General features: G+C 35.0%; 1 protein-coding gene across 49 annotated transcripts in view; it reads right to left on the bottom strand.

Annotated features, from left to right (window-relative positions):
* The window catches only part of RIMS2 (regulating synaptic membrane exocytosis 2), a 456,016-nt gene that overhangs the window by 272,134 nt on the left and 166,577 nt on the right, over positions 1 to 17,305 (bottom strand). The gene's annotated exons all lie outside the window — the stretch shown is intronic.

Raw genomic sequence — 17,305 nt, 5'->3', positions numbered from 1 at the left:
TAAGTCTTAAAATATCTCTGTGATTCATATTTCAGTCTGGAAGAGATGAAATAGAACATACTGAGCTGTTTTGATGCCTCCATAAAAGAGCAAGCATAAAATAACCACTGTGAAAATGTCCAGTTGTCTCAGTAACGGGAAGTAAAGACCCATTATTAAATCTGGTGAATTAGATCAGTGGTGGCTCATCAATGAATGATGGGCTGTCTGCACCAGCTTCTCCAAGACCAAGATGTCAGGGTAAATGTGTTCCTGCTAGGGAACATCAGCTATGGAATGAGACAGGTGCATTCAATAGCTCTTGGAAATTACCTTGGTACATAAAACTTTAAATTTCTGGTTCAACTGTCATTCTCAACCTACTGCTGAGACAGGATTAAATATCTGTATTTTAAAGTAGCACCTAAGTCTATCATAGAAGCAGGCCCCAAGTTTAGAGGAAATTAAGTTGTATTTCTGTAAAAACTATAGCACTTGTGTTATGTATTGGTAGGACATGATTTTACAATGTTTTTTCAGCAAAAGAACTTTCTCTACGGTAGTTTAAGCAGTGGGCTCACAATCCACAGCTGTAATATACCAAAATGTTCAGGATCAAATGGTTATGGCTGCCTAGACAGAGTTCCTTCAGTTCTGAGCCCCTCAGGCAGGAGGTTAGGATGGAAACCATGTCTGTGCTGCTGGGTTTTCAGGAACACTATCTGAAAAACTTCCCACCACGCTACCATGTAGCAACAAACTCGCATGGATATAACAGCCTGGTTTTTGAAACATCAACAGGTCAAAGAGCCATCCTTAGATACCCAGTTCAGATCTCTGATGTAGGTATTTCTACCAGCATTACTTTGTTTTTCTGCAGCACTGAGACCAGCTCAGGATATTCCACCCCTTTTATTCTCTTATCATCTGTTAGAGATGTCTGCACTAGAGCAAGCCTTCCCTAAAGAGGCTCAATATGAAGCCTTCTAAAGAAGAAAATATATCCATGGATGTTTGCAAAAATCCATATGGAAGATCACTAAGTACTCTAGAAAGTGTGTGGAAGTGAACATTTGGAAGTGAAAAGGGTAACCTGGCAGCTTAGCAGCTTCTACACAAAAAGGTAGCACCAAGATGACAACGGTACAGACCACATCGAGGAAAATAGGAATCACTTCTAGCAAGAAGCAAAATACTGAATAGTCTTTATAGAACTGCTAGCAACAAAATAGTACTGAATAAAATTCACTGAAATATATGACTATGTTTCTTCCAAGACAGTTGTGTGGGAATCCAAGGCAATTTAAAATGAAACAAATAAAATAAACTTCATCTTGTAACATAAACAAGTTAAGAGATGTATTCTACATTCTACTGCAATGAAGGTAGACTTAGTTACTCTAGTTTTACTTCTAAAATAAGATGACAGCTTTTTATATTCCACAGGAGAAGTGAATGCTCATTTTGTAACTTCATGTGTAGATAAATATCCCATCTAATTCATGCTTTACACTTCCTGCCACCAACATTATCTGCTTTGCCCAATGAACTTGTTTTCAGCAGGATCCTACAAAGTCAATTGATGAAATTCTGACTGAAGTTCAGGCTGTGCTATTAGCAGATTTTTGACATAACATTGGTCACTTTTTCCATCAATTATGGAATTTCTAGAAAAGGTATAAGAATAACTAGAGGGCCTGTCTTTATCAACTAGACTCAAATGGCAAATAGCTGACAAACACTGAGAGATTTATACAAATTATACAGGTTTTCAGCACCTTTGATAACACAAGTCCACTAAAGAATTTACGGAACACACTCAGTAACTCGGTCTTAAGCAGAGTGTGATCAATCAGCTAAGGAAACAGAGAAAGGAACAAGAAAAAAGTAAAGCATTTTGTGAACTCATGAAATCTTTTTGAGGCTTATGATGACTTCATCTCTCTCAGTATTGTTATTGTCAGATTTTGGGGACCAGGAGTATGTTTTAAGTTAAACTTTACTTTCATTGTTGACCTGAACACGAAAGGTTAAATATTTGCCCACTGAGGCACTTTTCAAGAATGAGATCAACTGGATAACAGGCTGGGGAGCCAGGCTACAAAAATTATTCAAGATGCTTGAGTTGACAGAGAAGAAAATGACAATCAAGTTTCAGTAATTTAGTTACTATGATTTAAATGGTCAAAATGGATAGTTGGACAGATCAGACTTCTACAATTAGCAAAAAGTATTTCATGATATATAGTAATTTTGAAATGCATATTGAGGTGAACTAACACAAAATAGTTACAATATTAATAGATTCATATATAAAAATGAGAGAAGAGAAACCATGATCAAGTAGTTTGATTTCTTCTTCTTGGATGCTTTTACAGAAATGAGATTAATGCTGGATATGAATGAAACTTTGCTGAGAAGGAATAAAAAATCAAATCAAATTCCTTATATTTGGCCTTACAGTGGTGAGGGTAAATGAGCTTTAGGGAGATACTTCCCAAAACAATGGATTTGATTATTTTGGTTTCTCTGGACGATATGCTTTTAAAAGCACAACCTGAAGAACTATTACATTTCCACTGGCTGGCCATTTCCCTACTGCTGCAAGTCCTGTAGCAAGGTGAGCAAAACCAACACTACTCTGTTGGAATTGAGTTTGATTCATAAATACATAGAAACTTGGAGTAGAGGGTGGAGGGAGAGGCAGAGAAGAAGAGGAAGTGGATAATTATAGCCACGTTAGAAAATTCCTGCAGCAGATAAAAAACACTTAAAATACAGGGAAATTCTTAGGAGAATTATCATTATCAAAACCTCATAGAAAAGAAAAGATTTTCTAAGGTCAAGTTTTGTGAAAAGTGGACTGAAAGATATCACTGGGATAGCTGTTGTGGACATCACTTCTTTGACCCCTTTTTGCTTTTTTTGACTAGTTTCAATATCTTCAATAACACATTAGAAATTGTCTGTGAGTGAAGAATCAGGTGCAGTTGCTGATCAATAGAGTGAAGGCTAAAAGCTGACATTGATACAGAAGCATTTTCTATTCAATGTTATGAAAATACAATATTAAAACACAAATTTCATTTCAAAAATAGAGGAACATTATGACATATTTTCTCTTCCTCATTCCTTTAAGCTAAGAGGGAAGACTTTTATTTAGGCTATATGATGTAAGAGTGCCCTGCCTTGCTGATTGTTTATTCTGCACTTGCTCTTGCACCTTGTGATGTCTGTTTCATAGACCATACAACAAAGTTACACTGCACCAGCATTAGTTGGGAGAGGATAGTTCCTCCCAGAGACCTCCAGAGACAAGTGTCAAGGCAGATTCACCTACTCTGCTTCAACATTAAGGTAATGTCAAGTGGAAAATTTTTACACTGAAATGTGAGAAAAAACTCAAACTTCTAAAGTCATTAGGAATAACACACATTTCTGCAAGACAGAAACTTAACATGAAAAACTCATTCACAGCCAAGAGATTCAACATTTTGCCAGACGTTATGAACGATGTTTGTCAAGAATCATCAAAGATTGAGACTCACAGGCTGGTCCAGCAAAATACCTGAGGACTTTGCAAGGCTGGCAAAAGTTGGCAATTATGCAATCCATCCTAATTCAGCTTAATGCAAAATTCTGTTTTCTCTCTTTCTCAACATTTTCAGGTCAGGTCAACCTAACATTAGAAGGGCCATGTTGTCTCACTGACTGCAAATGGTAATGTTTGGTTCAAAAAAGTCTGGATTTAAAAAAGAACCTTTAACTTGTACAAGAACTGGGAAGATTTTGTTTCAGATTATCAAAGACAATGGATCTATTTGTCACACAAAATAAAATCATGAACAATTTTAATAAAGACAATGAGATGATTGGCATTTTATGCAAATTATGTATAAATAGAGGGACTACCACAGGAGAATATAAATCCTGCAAGTACCTGGACTGGGAACTGTTGTTATAAAAATACAGGAGATCAATAAACAAACATAGGCATATGCATTTCAGTGAAGTGGAAAAAAATGCTTGCATTAATTATTTTGCATGGAAGGTGTAGGTCTTTGAACCAGTATTGATCACTAGTTGCTATGTTGGGCAAAAGATCTCATCAGGGTGAATTCTTAATCTAAGGAATTTGTACTCAAAAAGATAATTAAATTGTCACTAATAGAGATTGGAAAAAAAACCAAGAAATGTATAATATAGATTGGAAAAAAAAACCCAAGAACTATAAATTGAGATTACAGCTTTACAAATAATGCCTACAGAAATCAAAAAAAAAAAAAAAAAACCCACAGTGTTAGGAAAGATGGACACAAAATAAAATGCAAACCAGGATATTTCTAATGTAATTTCTGTCATTTCATCCTCTGTAATAACAATGCCTGTTTGAAACAAGAAGGGGTGTTGTACATTCTACAGGAGCTATAATTTGCTCGGTGTAAGTACAGGCTAAGTACCTGTGCAGGAACAAATCACGATACTCTTTTTTTATTTAGTTACCTAAACACATGCTCAGAAATATTCCTGCTTTCAAATATTCCTTATCATTCCCACTCCCAAGTTTTCAAATATAATTTTGTTAGGCTTTATATGATTAGGAATTATTTGTCTCTTATTCTTCCTACTTGGAATGGATATTTCCCCAAAGAATCTTCTGGTCTGGAATGGGACAGCATTTCTTGCCAATGGCACCTTCCTATCTATGAGCTCAAAGGAAAGGAGGGAATTAACTGAGAAACTTATGTCCCAATCAGCCTTAGACTAGCAACAAGACGATAATAATTTACTCCTCACCTTAAAAGAAAAAAGGGAAACAAAGCACACACACACACAAAACAGCCCTCTGTCTCTCAAAAAATATGGAGGTGGCCAAGATTAAGAATTCAAGATCCCAAAGGGCCTTATGATATATACTCACAAACTCTTTAATTTCAGTAAATCTCCATAATAGAGTTTAAGAAGGAGTACAAGTCTCCATATTTCATTGTTTATGGCAAGCTTGCAGATGCCTGAAAATACCTCTGTGGTGATTATCTTATAAAAAATAGCAACAACTCCATGAGTAAAGTTAGGGTAAGTATATCAGCACTAGGAACCCGTACAAAAATGCTCACATAAACAGCCTTCAGAAGTGAATAACAGCAGGTGATTTTGACGAGGACATGTGAAAAAGCAGTGTTATACCCTGATTCCATGACCAAGCTCAAGCACCAGCTTAAGAGGGGGTTTTTAATATATATTACATCCAAAGATCAAGCGACAATTAATCCTCTGGACTTCTTTCTTAAGCTTGTTGACTATTAAAGGGAGCTTCAAGTCAGACTTGATTTCCTTTCCTGATCCCCTCTGCTGTCAAGCGACCTGCTGTCTAACAATAATTATGCTAGTTTTGTGTAGCACACCAAGACATAAATACTCCAAATATTCTAGCACAGAACTTCGTTTGTTTTGGTGCCCAAGACCCAAACATAAGTTTCTTCCAGCAACACAACCTGAACACACATTTTATTGCAAAACTTGTTTTCTGCTCATGCATTTTTTTAACTTTCCAATTCTTTTTATGTCCAGTAGTTGACTGGCATACTGAGGCACATAATACCAGGTGACAAAAGAGAAAATTAAAATAAATCCATCTTATATAGATACACTTTTCATATTTTAGTTATTCTTCCCAAATCCCCACATATTCCTGTTCTCTGCCATCAAAAGTATCTTATGACCTTGGTTAAGCCACAACATTACCAACACAAGGGATCCAGGACCTCTATGATCTTACACCATTTTTTAAAAAGAGGTAAAAAATGGGGTTTCAGATGCAGTGCAGTGAATCAGATCTCTTCCATCAGAGAATCTATTTGCAAATCAGGCCTTCCAACAAAGTATATTTTTAAAGCATTTCTCTTCAGACCCTTTTTCTGACAAATTATACTGTCTTTCTCGGTCATCTTTTATGACACCCTGTTCCCAGGTAGGCAACAAAAAAACAGGCATTGGATTGAATGGTATCTCCTCATGTGAACAGGACTATGCAGGCTTTTCTCAAGCAATGATTCAAGATCATTATGGGGGATAAAACTGAAACACATTGATCTAAGAAGTGGATAAAAAGCAAATAGAAAGATTAAAATCAGCAATTTAAATTAGAAAACTCCCAGACATCTTGGTTTGAGGTGACCTGTTTGATTTTCTTACAGTAAGCAGTACACTGAGGAATAATGGTACAATTACTTTCCAATTTCTAACAATTACTTTTACAGCTAAAATTATTTAACAGATTATCTTCACCATTCTTATGCAATATTGTGCAAAGTGGTGACTAGCCATTAAGACAATTCAGGTGAAATCATAACACTTAAGCAAAGCCTTCAATGCTGCAACTGTATGAAGAAGTTTCAATGCTCATTGCCCATATTCATCTCGTATGGAAACCAAGATGCATAGAACATCAACACACACATACTCTGATTGGAAGTACCACTTCATTCTTCTGAATTTTTTTGCTTTAGTAATGCATCAAAAAGAAGTAAGCCCATGGCAAATATAAAACCTTTATTTGGAATTTAGATGGAAAATGCAAAGTATAAGGATATATGACTCAATCTTCACAAGCTACTGTGCAGTCAGAATGAGACCACAGACTACTCCTCAATGCCTTCAGCACAAGAAAAAATGGAGAGAAAGAACAAAGAGGGAAGAATACATCTGCACAACTTCAAAGAGTCTGTAGAAAAAGAAATAGGAAGAGAAGCCAAAGAGCATGTACACCATAATCTGCACCTACTTTAAATTATATTCTCTGCATTACTTTTGGAGGCCTATTTAGTGGTTCTGATATCAACAAATTTACTACAGCAAGCAGTCCGAGATTCTCAAAAATGCCTAACATCTCAGTCCATATTTCATGACTTTTCCCAAAACCGTTACTTTAAGACAGATAATCTTCACCAGAAAAACTATTTTCCTCTTATTACTTTTATCTCAGTAGAAATGCTGTAGGGGATTTAAAACCTCTTTATAGCTGGTTCATAACACCCAGCCAAACAGCACTCCGAATGTCAGAAATCTAACTGAAAAACTGTTTAAAATACATGTTTCTTAAAATAATAAATCCTGACTATTGACCATTTTTTTCTCTGAAAGAAACTGTAATATACAAAAACATTAATAACTCTGAACATTATTTGTGAATATTCAGTGTAGAAAATTTATCTAAATTGTGACTGGTTGAAACAAAAATTTTTCTTATATGCAGACTACTGTTTTAACAAACATTTTTTTAAGACTTTATTATACCAAAGAGTAAAAACTACTCTAGTATCACTAGCAATTTTCTGTGACTGCAGAACATGCCTTGTCTCATCTTTGAAGAATTAGTCACCTATTCCTTGAAAGCTGAGGTTCCTGTCACACATATTGTAGTGGTGGTTAATAACACAAAAGTTATCCAGTCAGGATAACTATCTAACTATCAGCAGCCAGGAAGTTTCAAAGCCTATTCAAAATGTAAGTTATGAAATCAAGTCCACTTAGTCAGTCATATCCAGAGAATTCAAGATATTTCAACAATATATAAAAGAGGATTTTTAAAAAACGAAAACTGACAACTGGAAATAATTATTCCATGCATCATTGGATTGTTTACTGTAGTTGACTTTACTAAAACTTTTCATTTTCTCCTTTCTGTTGTTGTGATAAAAATAAGACAAAAAATAAAAGTATTAGTTGAAATTCAAAATGATGCATTTATAACAAAGCATAATCTGACATTTGTCATGTATGATCATCTTCTGCTGATATCACTAAAAACAATAATATGGCATCCTCTAAAGAAGTCCAAACCATATAAAACTGGAAAAATAATCCATTAAAAAGAAAAAAAATCTCGTACTAGGTTAGATTTTCTGATGAAAAGCACAATGTCAGGAAAAAAAAATTCTATATGGATAACCTCAGACTTTATGGTAAGTGGCTAAAAACAGGTATTGGTGGGAAGGCTGATTTTAGAAAGACAGAGATGTCCAAGTAGATGTAACTTTAATTGTAATTCCAGGCACAACCAACAGACATTGCCAATTTTTAAAAGACATCCAGAGCTCTGTCAGTATGATGAAAGCTGGCTGAGACAATGGCCAATCATGCCATAAGTTTAATAAAGTTTCAATTCTTTTAACCAGTAGAGTGTTGACAATTCCATCAGGTTCACTGTAAACCAGTTTTCAGGGCTTAAACAGCTAACATCATAACATTCAATAAGTGCATGTTTATGAACTCTCTGGACCACTTTATAGGGATTAAGATTTATACTTTTATATAAATCATAATACTGCTATTTTATCACACTCTGATCAGTAAAACAGATATTTCTGTTATGTTTTCATAGTGAATACAAAACCAAACACAGCAAGTAAATGTCTTTAGAATTCAAATCTTTTTTCCTAAATCCCAGATTACATTACTTCTGAGATAGAAAACAATTTACCAGTGCTTCTAAAATATTTTGAAACAAAGGACAGTAAAATTAAACATGTTATGCTGTTGTAGCTAAAACTGCAGCTGTTTTTCTTCTCAGGATCTAATGAGGACATTATGCAAGATATAAAATGACTGCTGGATCAAAAATGTGAGAGGGAGAGATACTTCTTTATCTACTTTGGAGTATAGCACCTACATTTGTCACTTTCCCAAAGACATTTATATGGAAATTTCTCATTTATCAAGGTTCAATATGCCCCTGAAGTATGCTCCTCAGAGTAAGAAAGCCTTGAAATTTTTTACATGCATTTTCTCTCCTGAAAATCATACTTCAGTGAATTCATTAACTTGAGGTTTCTACACATCACATCTTTTTAAATCCATTGCATCCCTTGCTTCCAAGACAATGAGGTTGAACCACTTTTTAATATCAGCTTAGAATAGAAAATATACCAAAATACAAGTAAATTATATTTTTCTAGTATTCAGAACCAAAATTATTTTTTACAATAAATACATTAATACGTTATTAAAATTCCCATCCCTCTGGCATTAAGTATTTAACTACTTTTACCTATCTTTCTCCAGTATTAATTATACAATGAGATAATTATATGAAGCAACCGGCTTAGTGTCAAGGTGATTTTCTATTCTGCTAATGCATGTATTTTTTGAACCTTTAAAGGGTTAGGATTTTTTCCAGACAGAGACAGTTTCTAAAAATCACCATAGTATTTAGTCTCTAAATATTCTCTAAAACTCCATACTTTTCATACTGGAGAGTACATGCTGGGGCTGCATTGTACTTTCCAGTTGAAAGAACAGCAAAAGGAGAGAACTGTACATTTATTCTGATATTCACTAGGAAAAAACCTTTAATCCCTGCAAAACAAAAAACATACATGTTCACTCTCAGAGGCACAATAAAATGTGAATAAAAAATCCTTTCAGCAAATAATGACTCATGCATTTAGTCTTTGTTCATTTTCTCTTATGGTTCATACAAAATACTATAAAATATTGGGTCACTGAATATATAAAATGTAACTGCACACTAGTATCACAAAGACATGTTCCTTAACAGACTCTTTTAATCACAGAACATAGCTAAAAAATTCAAAATATGCAATGTGGTCTACTGAATAAACCATAAAAGTGATGTGTCTCAGTTTACATTTGTGGCTGTGCTTAAGAAATGTAATTAAATTATGAAGAAACAACAGGAACATCTAATCAGAGATGGCTTTCTGAGAGAATTCAGTGCCCTGTACAAACAGAAATTTTCAGCAGAATTCTTAGAGAAAGCCAGTGAAAATAAAATCATCAGAGGAAAATATACAGTAATACATAAGTAGTCTGCTGTTTATTTTCCAAAGGGCAGACACCAAAAGAGAAGAAATATCTAGAATAATTAAGGTACTGGGTCACTTATTTAGAAGCACTATATTACAAACAAGGTAAAATGACCATAGAATTTAAAACCTCAAAAAGAGACTGAAATTTTTTGAAAACTATTATCTTTACTCTTCTGTGAATCACCGAATATTATGCAGCAGCTCTGGATATTTGAAAGCATACTTAGTTCCTCCACCTGTGTATGCAATAAATATTTCATTTATCTGCTCACCATTTAGTCACTGCAGATAAGGGAGATCCATAAAATTTCACAGGAAGAGGCAGAATTTTTGGTAGTTTATTTTTAAAACTGAAGGCTAAAAGAAACCAATTCAAAATTGGTTTTACAGATAGCTTCTGCAGCCATCGCTTTCTCAGATAAGCCCTTTAAAGCATACATAGAGACTTAATCAGTTTGCCTGTTTGTAGGAATAACCATGGGAAGAGAAAAAAAAAAAAAAGAACAAAAGAGAGAATAATTACTTACCTTAAATTAACTGGAGCTCTGTGAGATGTATCGCTTTGGTGCACAGACACCTCAGGCACTCACCCTGGAATCTTAAGGCCATCAATATCTATTGGGGCTGTACCTGAGTGATCACACCCTACTCCCTACGAGCACTGAGAGGGTGATGTGTGGTCCTGCAGCTCGGGCCACTGCAGGATCCAGCTGGGAGATCCCTCAGTGTGAGCAGGGAGGAAGCCCCATGCCTCCACAGGCACAGGATGCCTCCGGGAACCACAGGTATTGACATCCGCTGTCTTTGGCAAATGACAGGTCATCAGCAACTCATTTCTGCTGACTCACAAACAGTAACCTGATATGCAGAATCTAGATGCTCCAAGTCCATCTAAAAATGACTCACACAATTCTGCCAAAACGAGCAGCATACCTATAAGCCTTTATAGAGGAATACTATCCCAGAAATGTCTATATTAACCCCAGAGAGAAGTGTTTTAAGAAAACCTTTACAATCCAGTTCAGAAAGCAATGACTCAAAGGAGATAAACAAGTTCCAGCATGTTCATATTCCTTAAAAATAATTCACTAAAATAGTAAAAAACAAACAAACAAAACCAGAAAACCGCCAAACAAGCAAAAAATCCCTGCCCCCAAAATACCAAATCACCCAATGATTGTGTTGTATTGTGTTGTATTCTAGGCAGAGTGCCTTCCCAAAACAAAAGAATTAAGAAGTGGGAACGTGCTGAAGGATTTCTGTAAGCTTGTTTAAAATTAACTACAGGGAAGTATCTATCACTGAAAGCTTATAACTCAGGATTTCATAAAGCTGTATCATAAAAGTGATGAAAGGGTTAGTCACAAACAAAATCTTTCTTCTCAAATTCACTACAAAATTAAACTTGAACATAAAACTGTTGCTGTCAAAGGTACATTAAATTTCAGTATTGCTAACAAAGAAAGAGTGATTTTCTGGACCGTTTTGCACATGGAGCCTTATGTTGCATTCACCCTGTTATCCCTGTCAGTTTAAAATAATTTCATTTCTATTTTACTACCAAATTACATCAGAAATACACAGGGATTATATTTTTTCTTTTACTTTGAGGTACCTATATAATGGTATTTTAGTAAATCACGTTGATTTATTAAAAATTATTAAATACTATGGCTAACAGTATCAAGACTACATAAAAATCACATCAAGATAAAATTAATTCAATTCAGTAAGTATATTTTTGTTGTGTTCAATAGCAATAAAATCTGATCTGACACATAATGAGTATGTGTATGTGTATTTGAAAACTCCTATCTGAAACTCAGCATATACAGAAAAAATCAGAACTAGAAAACTAAATAACACAGGTACCCAAACCCCTATCATTGTGTATCTTAAAATAAAAATGAAATCTAGTATATTTCACCCTGGAATTCACAGATTTTACTCCATCTGACATGCTGCAGTGTGATGCTGCTTTTAAAGATGCAAAGAAAATAGCCTGTGGTTAACTCTCTCTATACAATATGGGACAAGAGCCTTAATTCCCAACATACACCTTAATGGGTGTGCAATGGCCCGAAATGCTTCCAGAGCATCAGAGCCCCCTGTGTGTTTTCATGGGGGTTCAAACACTCCAAGTCAGTCAGACCTGAGAATCTGCTCTCCCAGCTCCCCACTACAGTCGATGGAGAGACAGGGAGAAGATTCTAAGATTCTAATGGGCAGTTCAGAACAGAAAACGAAGTTTAGTTTAGGTTCTCTGAATGATCCCCTCAAGACCCTTTCCCTTGACTATAAAGAGAGCCAGGGGAGACAACCTTCAAGCTAAAGTTAACATTTAGGAACCTGTTGCATTGTACCACATTGTGTAAGGTCTGAATAAACTACCACAGTTGTCATGGCTAAGAACTGATATCTACACCTCTTTTGGATGAAGTTTTGTGGCAAGAAAAAAAAAAAAAAAAAAAAAAAAGAAGAATCATTCATTTACATAGGCAGTTTCCAAAACTTCTAAATGAAATTGAAAGTTTTGCCTGATACTGAACTTTACATGTTAAGATCTCCAAACTAGAAATCATCATCATCACTAAGACTCAATTGTAAATCCAGAAGGAAAGTAGCCTAAAAACATTAGCAATCTTGTTTTCAATACAACTAGTGCCTTTTTTACATTAAAAAGAATGAAAAATTTCATAAAACAAAAAGCAAAAAAGAAACCCCAGACCCAAGGGACAAGGTGATTTCATATTGTTGGAAAGAACCAGTAGTTTAGGTAGTTCAGAGCAAGCTCCTTAAGTCATCATTCAGTCCTTTAAACTAACTAGAAAGTGGCACTTACAGAATCTAAATTTGATCTCTTTCATGGAAAGAGATTAATTTTTTCTAGACCTGCTTATTTATCGCCTTTTAAAGGAAGACTAGATAACTAAGATACAGACTTCTACTGTAGACTTATAATGTCAGGAGTCCAAACTGAAGCCAAAAGCATTAAATTATCCAAAAAAAATCCCAAAAAAATAAAGGCAAACCAATCATGTAAGAAAACAAGAAAAATAGAAATAGAAAAGCCATGCACTAAACTATAAAATAAGTTTATAAGAAAAGCAAGTTTTACTACGATCAGATTACAAGGTTCAAAAAAAATCCTGTCCTTAACTTTCAGACTGTAGTAGGTGGGGTATGTGTGATGCAGCTTCTGCATCATGAATTGAGATGAATGGCATATTGATCTAATACTAAACAAGTATGACATGTAGTCATACCTGATCTGGATGTTGTTTAAGAGTCTACTTTTAATACTCTGCCAATGGATATATAACTTTTCATGACATGAAATTAAAAAATATTAAAATAATTTGTTTAATAGAACCCCTGTGCATCTTGGTCTCCTTTTGCTGGTGTTTTCACTGAGAAATAAAAATTGCATAAGCAGGTTATTTACTGCTAGAACAGGGAGCATTTCACAGCAACATAGAAATGTTTGGGTAAGAAGAGATCTTAAAGATCTTCTAATTCCAATCCCCCTGCCATGAGCAGGGGCATCTCCCACTAGACCAGGTTGCTCAGAGCCCCATCCAGCTTGGCCTGGAACACTTTCAGAGATGGGGCATCCACAACATCTCTGGACAACCTGTTCCAGTGACTAATCACATCCATTTTTTTCCCCCCTTTAGTGCAATCTACCCTATTTAGGTTTAAAACCGTTGCCTCTTGTCTTGTCACTGCAGACCCCAAAAGAAAGGTTTTCTCCATCTTTCATGTAAGTCCATTAATATATTGAAGGCCATGATCAGGTCTCCCTGGAGCCTGCTCTTTTGCATTCCTTGGTATTTCTCTGAAATCTTTCAAGCAAAATTAGAGTCTTTGAAAACCATAAAATCTCTTTTAGAACAAGAATTAAAGTTGAGGAAAACATAGTGTAGTTTTGCATCACTATTATCCTAGTGTTGCCCCTTTATATGTTGGGAAGCCCAGAATCAACATGTAGATTGCTTTTTGAGATGCAAAGGATACCTGCCCTGCATTGGTATCTATTCCATTGTTCTACAAGAAAAAAGTTTTAAAGTATATTTTTGACATCTATATTTCTTGCCACCGACTTGTTTCTCTTCTTGCTGCCCAGCTCACATGCTGTCTATCACCATTACATATCTGATAAAAGGATGAGACCATCTGGCATGAATGTTCTTTTTTCTCCCTGAATAACTGACAGCCAGGATGACAACATTGCCCTCCAAATGTCCAATGTGAACTTTGAGACAAAAAGAGAATTGACTGAGACCTCACCAGGCTTAAAGCAGGATCTCAAGACAAGGCCTTTTTCATTGATGAGGCCTCAGCTGATTTTGGCTTATTTTCCAAAACACTATCAAAGAACTTTTGCAAAACAACCCAGAGAGCTTTAAATTTATTTTAATAGGTGGCTTCATGGATTAATTTAAATGTCAGGAAACAACAAAGGACAAATAAAACAGTTTTCATAGGATTGACGTGCCTTGAGCAAAATTTTTTGAATTTAAAATATATTTTTTTAGTTCATATTAAAAAGAGTTCCTGATCTCTGAACAGGATAATATGCTTTTATATATTTTAATCAAAATTCCATAAAAATTTACTGGGAAAAGGCCTTAAGCCTAAAGATGTTTTGTAAACTGAAAAAAAAAATTGAGTATTGATTACTTAATCAATAGTGTTCCTGAAGGGCTCTGATTTTTGAGTTGATATTAAATAAAACTACTTCACATTATTCAGTCAATTTTTCAGTTTCTAACCCTGAATTATGAGTATCTTCAGACACTGCCTACAACTATAAGAACAATGCTATTTTATTTAGTAAAAATTAGTATTCTATCTAGATTACAGAGCTTTAAATAACATAGAAACTGAATCATAGGGTTCATAGACATCTTCCACTAGACCAGGCTGCTCAGAGTCCCATTCAGCCTCACATCCAGGGATGGGGCATCCACAACTTCCAAGGACAACCTGTGCCAGAGCCTCAGCACCCTCCACATAATTTTTCTTTTCCTTTTGTTTTATCTTAATCTACCCTCTTTCAGTTTAAAACCATTGTCTCTCATTATCACTGCACTTTCTGATAGAGTCCCTCTCCACCTTTCTTGTAGTCCCCCTTTAAGTACTGGAAAGTGTTATGAGTGCTATGGAGCCTTCCCTCTCTCTCTCTCTCTCTCTCTCTCTCCTCTATCTCTCTCTCTCTCCCTCTCTCTCTCTCTTTTTTTTTTTTTTAATTTGTTTTTGGTTTTTTGTTTTTTGTTTAAAGCAAACCCTGCAGAGCACTGATTGTCTTTCTGGCTGTCCTCTGGAACAGGTTTATGGGTTTCTTTTGCTGAGGACCCCAGAGCTGGACACAGTACTCCCTCCAGGTGAGGTCTGTGAGAGCAGAGTAGAAGAGCAGGAACACTTCCCTCGACCACACTTCTCTTGAGGCATGCCAGAACAGGACTGGCTGTCTTGGCTGTGAGCCCACACTGCCTTGAATACTAAAAAAAATACATATTCCTGAGGTGTATCAAGGCCTCATCAATCAATCCATATTACTGTGACAATTTATTGATACCAGTTTAGATAAAATTAAGTGACTCTCATTGCATCAAATTTTACAGGAAATTCTAAATTTTTGTTAAGTAGAGAAGACATTGCTGCAGTCTTTTGTGTTAGATTGACCTGCCAAAAAAATCCCAAAGAAATAAACTTTAATAGTCAATGGTTTTAGATAATGTGCAATTTTCCTGCCAATATGTGTTTTAAATACTTTGTTGAAGTACTATATTATTATCCCAAATATAATAGCCAATCCAACCGAACAGTTCCAGCCAAAGCTCTTTCTAAATGCTGGTGAGTATACCAATTTTCTTAAGTAAGTGCTAGTGAAATATATATTTGTTATTTTTCTGAGAGACATTCAGGCACTGTTCAGTATTATCTGACTTGAGTAGGAAACTTTTGCAGTCAGTCTTGAAAACCTCATTCCCTAACAGGGTTTGAGCTTGGATGCTTTCATTAAGATATTTTACTGAGTTTAAGCATTAATGTGAGCTGACAGAGCAACTGGCTCATGTTCACAAGGTCAAAATGCAGGGCGATGTAAAATACACACAGTTAAACAGTGCAGGGGAGAAGAGCTTCTTATGGGAGTTCATTCTGTTTCAATAGAGTCTGTGTTGTTTTACAATGAGATCTGAGCTCCTACATTTCCTGACTAAGAGATTCTCAGCTGGTGAGACAAGAAATGTCCCCTAAACAAACAATGTTTAAGTGCACACTTGAAAGTCACACATGGTTATTAAGGAACCATTTTTGTATTGCCACCTATAACTGTTACTTGCTGAGATTATAGCAAATAATACTCACAGCTCCACCAAAAATCTAATTTTCTCTATCTCCTCCTTAATAAGCATCCTCAATCACCTTTTTTTTTCCTCTATGTTCAAGTTATTTAGTAACAGGAAATACCTTGAAAATTTACTAAGGAAAAAAAATGCAAATCACTTGCAAACTTTCTGTGTATGATAAAATGCAAAAACCAATTTTGTATCTCTAATGTACATCAAGTCAAATCACTTTGATCATGGTGTTTAAATTATTAAACTTCTACTTACTTTTCACTCTTCAATCAAACTGCAGCACCTTCTTCCCTAGTTTCAACACACTCTCACACTGGGTAATTATGGTACTACTCTAGTTCCAAAAGGACTACATTGAAGCTTGTATTCTTACAAAGACCTTTGAATCCAAATTTAAATACTTTTTTTAGATTTTGAAAGATAGAAGTTATGTAAGCAGCTAATTTTACACTGAGCAGGTATAAGGATTAGAAGTGCAAACATTCAGAAAGATGTGAAACAGCTCAAATAAACATTCCTTTCCTCATCCTCAATCAAAATATACCCCAATATTATTTGCCCATAGACCTTCACAGTAAGAAAAAATATATATTATCTCAAAGGTAATTCACATTTTTATGGGAATCTAAAGTCAAAATGAAAATTAAATCTGCATAGTAGTTCATTTTTAATGCTAAGATCAAAATCCAGTAGTGTAATTTTTAACCTTCATCATAAAACGCTGTGGAAGCTAGAATAATATATATTTAGAGCCCATTAAAAAAGAAAAAAAAAAGGAAAAATGGGCCTTGTGTCAAAATTAAATAAAACTGCTGGAAACTGAAGGCTTTTATGATAACACTAAAAAAGTAATAAGACTATTTTAAGAGCAAATTATTTTTAAAGACAAATGAAGGCTCAATTTCTAGTAGCACTTGCAGCATGTACAGTGGTTCTCAAGTTATTTACTGGGAACAGGTATGTGATTCAATGGTAAATATCAAATATGTTACACGAACATTCTGGTAATACAATTCAACTTTTTTCAAAGACAAAAGGATGTTTCAGTAATGTACAGTCTAATTTAAATACAGTATATCCAGATTAGCTGGGCAAATATTCCAGGCACTCCAAATAAAGAAAAACTTG

Source organism: Motacilla alba, chromosome 2 (genome assembly GCF_015832195.1).
Source record: "Motacilla alba alba isolate MOTALB_02 chromosome 2, Motacilla_alba_V1.0_pri, whole genome shotgun sequence".
NCBI classification, from domain to species: Eukaryota; Metazoa; Chordata; class Aves; order Passeriformes; family Motacillidae; genus Motacilla; species Motacilla alba.
This window is presented reverse-complemented; position numbering and strand designations above follow the sequence as displayed.